The sequence below is a fragment of the Octopus bimaculoides genome, chromosome 2 (genome assembly GCF_046866305.1).
Source record: "Octopus bimaculoides isolate indiv1 chromosome 2, ASM4686630v1, whole genome shotgun sequence".
Taxonomy (NCBI): domain Eukaryota; kingdom Metazoa; phylum Mollusca; class Cephalopoda; order Octopoda; family Octopodidae; genus Octopus; species Octopus bimaculoides.
In genome coordinates, this window is record NC_142929.1 from 77887858 (window position 1) to 77895021 (window position 7164).

The 7164-nt window shown below is 35.7% G+C and overlaps 1 protein-coding gene across 3 annotated transcripts in view; it reads left to right on the forward strand.

Moving 5' to 3' along the window:
• The window catches only part of LOC106869691 (MOB kinase activator 1B), a 73611-nt gene that overhangs the window by 15103 nt on the left and 51344 nt on the right, over window positions 1-7164 (forward strand). The window lies entirely within an intron of this gene.

Here is a 7164-nt window from a genome sequence, read left to right on the forward strand (position 1 = left end):
TAAGTATGGTATTTAAACTTGAAGACTAGTGCACCTCAAAGATCCAGGAAAGTTCCAAGCTTAGCAAACATGGAGAAATATATTTCAGATCCAACTAACTCCTGCTAGTAAGGCAATGGATGTTAAAACGATTATGAGGTTTCCAAATACAAGGTCAATTTAATATTTTGAATCTCTTTGCCAACTTTGTAATATTTTAGGGTGTCTTTTGATTTCAAAGTTTTCTACAATGACCAAATATGTTTTGATATGCTCATTTTGGTAGATGTTGCCTTCTTAGATTTGTGAAATCATTACAGCTATTGTTTAACTTGAACATCAGCAGGAAATATATATTGACAGGTGAGAAATTCCAGAGTGTTGGTATCTTATAATGGAAAGATTGGGAGGCTTAACTGGTAAAATAGTTGTATACCACCTTCACTCAATCTATCTTTTCTCATTCTAACTAGTTCAGATTGCACATCAGTGGGCTACAGAATGCCCTGGAGTTTAAGTTATGTATTTGCTTGCATGTTTTTCTTTTTTATTTTTGTCATACCTAGAACATCCATTATAGAGATTGTTTCTGTCTTCAAGTCACCCTAAAGAAGTCAAAATAGAATCACTTATGCTTAGCAAAGAACTTACTATAGGAAAAAATAGATATGAGGGATAACTGGTTAGCAACCTAGAAGAGGTGATTAGCAAAGGCATCGTGACCAATGTGCTTGCAGCAAGAACAGCACTTCACCATTTCTTCAAGATGAAGCACAAAGGCTGTATTGTCAAAGCTAAGGCCCAAGTGGTGGAGACGCAACATGGCAACAAAACCATAATCAAGATCCAAGCAGATGCATGCAGCACTTCAGGTGGCTGTTTGATGAAGGTGATGAGTCAACAACAATAACAAATATTAGTTCATGCCTGGATAGCCTGCTGCAGCTCTCAGCTGCAGATGCAAGGCTCTGTAAAAGCCAATAACAGCCACTCAAATATGGGAGGTGATGAGCAGTTGCATAAGTTGCAAATTTGCCCAGTTTGGATGGTCTACCTTATGAATTCTACAAATGCATTGAGATTTGTTTAGTGGCTTTTTAGCTGACATCTACTGTAAGTAACAGCAGAATGGGAGAATTCCTAGTGCTGTTAGCCAGGGTGTGATAGCACTGCTGAGGAAGGACACCAACAAAGGGAACAGGCAAGAAAATTTGCAGCCCATAACTATGCTAAACACAGTTTAAGATTTTGGCCATGGTGTTAGTGAAAAGGTTGGCGCTTGTCATTGGTAGTCTAGTTGAGGAAGCGCAAACCTCTGTGATTCCAAACAAGTCTGTCAACGACAACCTCCACCTTATGCAATACATCAGAGAACTGGGATGGAGCTGACTACAGAAGGGTTCTGGTCAATTTGGATCAATGAAAAGTATTCGATATGGTCGACCATCATTACTTGGAAGCTGTCCTGAAATCGGCTGGGTTCAAACTGGTTTTCAGAGGTTGGGTCACTGCATTGCACAGCAGTACCTGCTTTGGTCAAAGTAAACAGTCACCAACTGGAACCATTTCACATCACACTCTCAGTCTGTCAGTCACCTCTTCTGTATATGCTGGCTCTCAAGCTACTATCACAGATGTTGGAATAATTGAGGTGCATCCCTTTTGAACTGGGACACATGAGAGCAGTGTCAGCATATGCAGATGATGTCACTATCATGGTGTCGGACACCTCCAAAGTGGAGATGGTTAGCACCATTCTAAAGGAATAGGAAGTAGTGGCAGGGGCCAAAGTCAGTACCAAGTCAGTAGGCTTGCAACTGGGCACCTGGAGAAGCAGGCTGATGCCGTTGAACACTGGACTGATGAGCCAGTTAAACTACTTGTCTGGTTCAAGAACTGGAGTGAGGTGATAAACAGGATGGTCTTAAACAGAAATGGGCTGAGAAGTTGTTCCTGAAAGGTTGGGTAGAGATGGTGACTGCCTACATTACCTCCAATATTATTTATCACCTGACCATCATGCCTGTCCCCAGCTATTTGATCAGGTACAAACATCTGTTATTTATTTTCTTGTGGAAAGGTTGCATTCTAATGGTCAATCTGCTACTAGCACCCTCTGCATAGCAGCTTAGGCATGCTGTGGCTTCTGATGTGCAGACACATGCTGTCATTATTAAACTAGTATCTGGAACATAAATTATGAAATATTGAAGGAAGGTTTTAATTTAGAACACTTTAAAACAGATGGAAGGTTTTAATTTAGCAGTTTGTATCAAAAAACCAAGGGCAGTCTCAGGTGGATTGCTATCTAAAATGTTAAGAAATGATATATCTTCATTAATAAATTTCTTTTGATGTGAAACATCACTTAGAAAGATGAAAATCTAACAGAAGATGGGTGAGAGAGAGAGATAAATAAAAACGTGGGAATCCCTATGATACTAAAAGCAGTAAAATTGAACATTGAGGAATAGAAAACTTCTAAAATAGTATTACAAGGTCCAGTACACATTTTATGTAGAGTCCACTCTAAAATTTCAATGTATAAAACATTAATGCAATAGAAGGAAAAGAAATTAATAATAATGATTTCTTTTATTTGCCACTGGAGTGGGGGGCAATACAAAGACAGACATAAAGTATGGGGGGGTTACATAATAATGAAATTATATATATAAAAATGTTGAAAGTACACACAGTATACAATGAGACAAGGAAGGGAAGTATACATAGTAATCAACAGACATATGGTCCTCCTGATACAATAGGGCCTCTAGGGACAATCAAGGGCATCTGGCCATAAAAAATCTGCCTCAGTCAATTGTCCAACCCATGCAAGCATAGAAGAGTGAATGTTAAGCTGATGATGATGGCAATACTGATACAAGGTGAGATTTCAAACTAACTCCAAAATTGCTATATTAATTATTCATACACTTTATATTGTAAACTAATACTACTACTTTCATTATCATAACAAAGGTAATGTCAAATTGACCAGACATACCTGTCTTGCAATTGGCAACATAGACAACTGTTAAAATACCTAATGAACTATAGGTTCAAATGTTAGTGACGTCTGGAGATTAAGTTCTACTTGTGACTAATGTAATGGATGAGATTTACTTTTTGAATAGGCTTGCTGCTATAAATAATTGCCAACAAATCTAAGAGAAAACTGTATATTAAGTACTAACTGCTATTTTTTTGCCAAAATAGCTGTTTATAAGAAAAAAAATATGCCATGGTTTAGGAGCATGTCTTGGAATTATTTTATCCTAGCAAATATGAAACGTCTTATAATTTTTCATGATAAAATATGATATATGTTACATTCCAAACCAGCTACTTGTGACTGGTATCAGCCAAGAAGGATAGTTCTATCAGCTCACTCACTCAAACTTTTTTTTTTTTTTAGTGGATCTCGAAGCAGATGATAAAGCTATAGATAATAGCATGTAAATATTAATTTTAAAAAACCCTTTTGGATACAAAATGTTGGGCAGCAAGACACCTAAAGAACTATTACAATAATACTATAGTTCTTATGAATGTATATTCCACTCAGTGATACTATAAACCATTAGAGCATGAAAGACATGTATGAGCCATTCAAAACATACAAAAACTGTTAACTTCACTTAAACATTATTTGGTGTCAACTGCAGTAGAAGCATATCAGTGACCAGGTTGCAATTGATGTGATGAAAATTATGATGCCATATAATATATTTTTAACCTTTTAACTGGAATATTATATTTCATGATTATTCCAGTAATGATGTTAAATGGTTTCAAACATGACTTTCCTCAACAAAAGAAACATTGGTATATAAAACTGCTTTCCGTTGTTAAGGGTATGCCATACATGATAGACAATTGATCAAAATAAGGTGTACCTACAGGTATTGAAATTGTATCTTTATGTATCTTCCATCTTACCACATACCAGTTTGAGCTTGTTAAATGTTTCATGTTAATTGTGCCAAGTAACATGAATTTCTTGTGGAAATTTTACCCAGCAATTATTGATAGTCTGCATCTGAACTAAAACATTTGGGTTCAATTTTATTGAAGACTGTTTAACTTTGAATTATTCTTGACAATTTCTGCTGCTTGTGTCTTTTAAGTTTTATTACTATTTACATATTCCATCACCATTTAAATCAAAACTTGCATTTCATTCTTATAAAGATTACTGTAGGTAATTTTGGTCAATATCTGTTAAAATGAGATGTCAGTTTTATTTTCATTTTTGTGTAATTTAGACGACAGTTTATTCATCACGTATGCATGCACACACACACACACGTACAATGGGCTTCTTTAGTTTCCATCTATTAAATCCACTCTCAAAGCTTTGGTCAGCCCAGTGCCTTAGAAGGAGACACTTAACCAAAGTGTCACACAGGGGACTAAACCCAAAAACCATGTAGACAGGAAGCAAACTTTTTAACCACACAGCCAGACCTGTACCTATTTTTGAAAGAATATTTCAAAATAAAAGTGGTTTCACAGTATCCAGCCTAAACTCAATAAATATAACCTGTACCTTACATTACAAGAATATTCCCTGCTGAGTTAGATTAATTTTCTTTGAGACAAGTTTAATCATGTGGGATTGAAGAGTAAAACCATATTTTTGACATCAAGACTGTAGCACTGAAATTTGTTTCATCTTTGTGCAAAGAGTATTTATATTAATATTTTTATGACAAATAACCTAAGCATAAAGAAGTGGGAAAAAATGTATAGAGGATTTACATTTTTCCCCATGGACCTCATTGGTTCATGTGGGGGAAAAGGGAGTTTGCATGTGATCACGACCCATTAGAAATAGCAGTTTAATCCATCATAATCACACTTTACTATCATTAACCTTTTTGTTACTATATTTCTAATGTACTACACAACCATTGTTTCAATTAATTTAGAAAACAGTGAAGAATTTAGTGAAATAGTTATTAAGCTGATGTTTGAAGTTAACATATTTTGATGGAAAATTTTATTATAAACAGAAAGCTTATGTCATAGAACCAGGGTATCAAAATAATTTTTTTAAAATATATAGGATACAACATATATTATAATGTAGTATTAGATGCCCTTTGATTTATAATAAACAACATGTATATAAGGTGTAGGCATGCCTCTGTGGTTAACAAATTTGCTCTGCAACCACATGGTTTCAAGTTCAATCCCACTGTCTTCTATTATAACTCTGGGTAGACCATTGCTTTGTGAGCATATTTTATGAATGGAAATTTATATAAATCTCTTGTATGCAAATGTATATGAAAATTGATATTTTGCTTGTTGCTGTTTGAGCAAAGTAATGCTGATGTCTGTACTTACAAAATCCTTTAAATGAAAACCAAGTGAGGGTTAACAAGAGAAAGTGCATCTGACTGTAAAAATGCTGACTTAAAATCAATTCTTGCCCAAGCCACATTAGATGGGAAAACAAACATTATGCAAAAGATATATTTTTACTACTCATACCTTGAATTTTTCCATGTAGTTCTATTTAAAACAGACATTGCTAACTGGATAATGGATAATAAGAAGCAAAGAAAGGATGAATTGGGCATAAGAGTTGACAATGTACATGCTTTTTGTTTTTGTTTTTTTATATAGTCTGGTGGATGAAGCTGAACCCTTGACCCATGCAGGCCATCCAAACTAGTGACATAAATGCTGTTAATGTTCTGTTTGAAATGTTGCAAGTCAACATCTGCAGGAAAGACATGAATGGTGGGGAGATTCCAGAGGGCTGATGTTAAAAGGATGAGGGCTTAAACATAGTGGTTAGATGGCAGCAGCAGAGACAAGGGGGTCTGAGCACCTTTGTGGAAGAGAACAGAGGTTTTTATAGTTGCAATAGAAAGATTGGAAAAGGAAAGAGTATGTCTGTGGATTAGAGGCTAGAGTGCGTCTGTTAGTGGTTCTTTTCTGAGTGCAGTCTGGGATGTCTGTATGTATAGAAAAACACCATCTTAGATGTGGGTGCAGTACTTCATTGTTGGCCTCACTTGAGCCTTGTAAAGGATCAACAACTGTTGAGGACTGAAACATCTTCTGGCCCTGAAGAAAAGACTTGGTCTTTGGGATGCAGTTTTGTGTTATGGATATGCTTCTACCAAAAGAAATCCTTGATGATGGCAAGACCTAGCCTTTGGAGTAACTTGAGGGTTCTAGCTGAGTGCCACACATGTTAGCAGGTTATTTGTCATCATCATTTGACATTGGTTTTCCATGCTGGAATGGGTTGAACAGTTCAACAGAAACTGGTGTGCCAGAGAAGTGCATGAACCTCCAACATCTGCTTTAGCATGGCTTCTACATTTAGATGTCCTTCCTAATAACAACCACTTTACAGAGTGCACTGAGTGTTTTTTTTACATGGCTTCTGCACGTATGTGTGTGTGTGTGTGTGTATATATATATACGCACAAATACAAAAGCCAGTCAGCTGAAGGCAGTATGATGATGATGTCCTGAAGTGTCTAGATAGCTATCTATTTTGGGAGTAATTTGAGTTTGTTCATTTGAACTGTTCATCTGAGATTATTTGCCAAAATCTAAGTGGTGGCTATGGTAATTAAATAGGATTTGCTTAATAGTCAACACAAAAGTCTTTTGTTTGGTATTGATTTTTTTTTCCAGATTAATTAATTTTTGTTTACCTGTTGAGGCTAATATTAATTGGTTTTGGTCTTAAGGCACCTAAAGAATTAATTATTGAGAAACAAATATTCACATTGTTACCCTGCTTCCCCTTGCAAATTTAGTGTCTTGACCAACCTGGGAAATTTCATTCCAGCTATAGCTGAAAGAGTTACTATATTTTTTTTTTCTCCACACTCCAAGCTCTGGTCTACAAGCATTCTCTCTCTCTCTCTCCTGCTCCTACTCTAATGGGTTCTATGCTAATCATTACGGCAGTACTTCCTTCTCACAATGTTAGCCCTCTAGAATTCTATCCCTGCTTATATTTCTCTGCCAGCATTGACTTGCCAAGGTTCAAGGGGAACATCAATCCTTTAGTTAATATATTTCTGTTAAAAACATTCCCTTTGTTTCAATTAATTCAGAATTAATAAAGTAAGATTGTGTTTAAAGCATAAATTGCCATGAAATTTTAATGGAAATTTAAACTTTAAACGGGATATTTGTATCATAGAA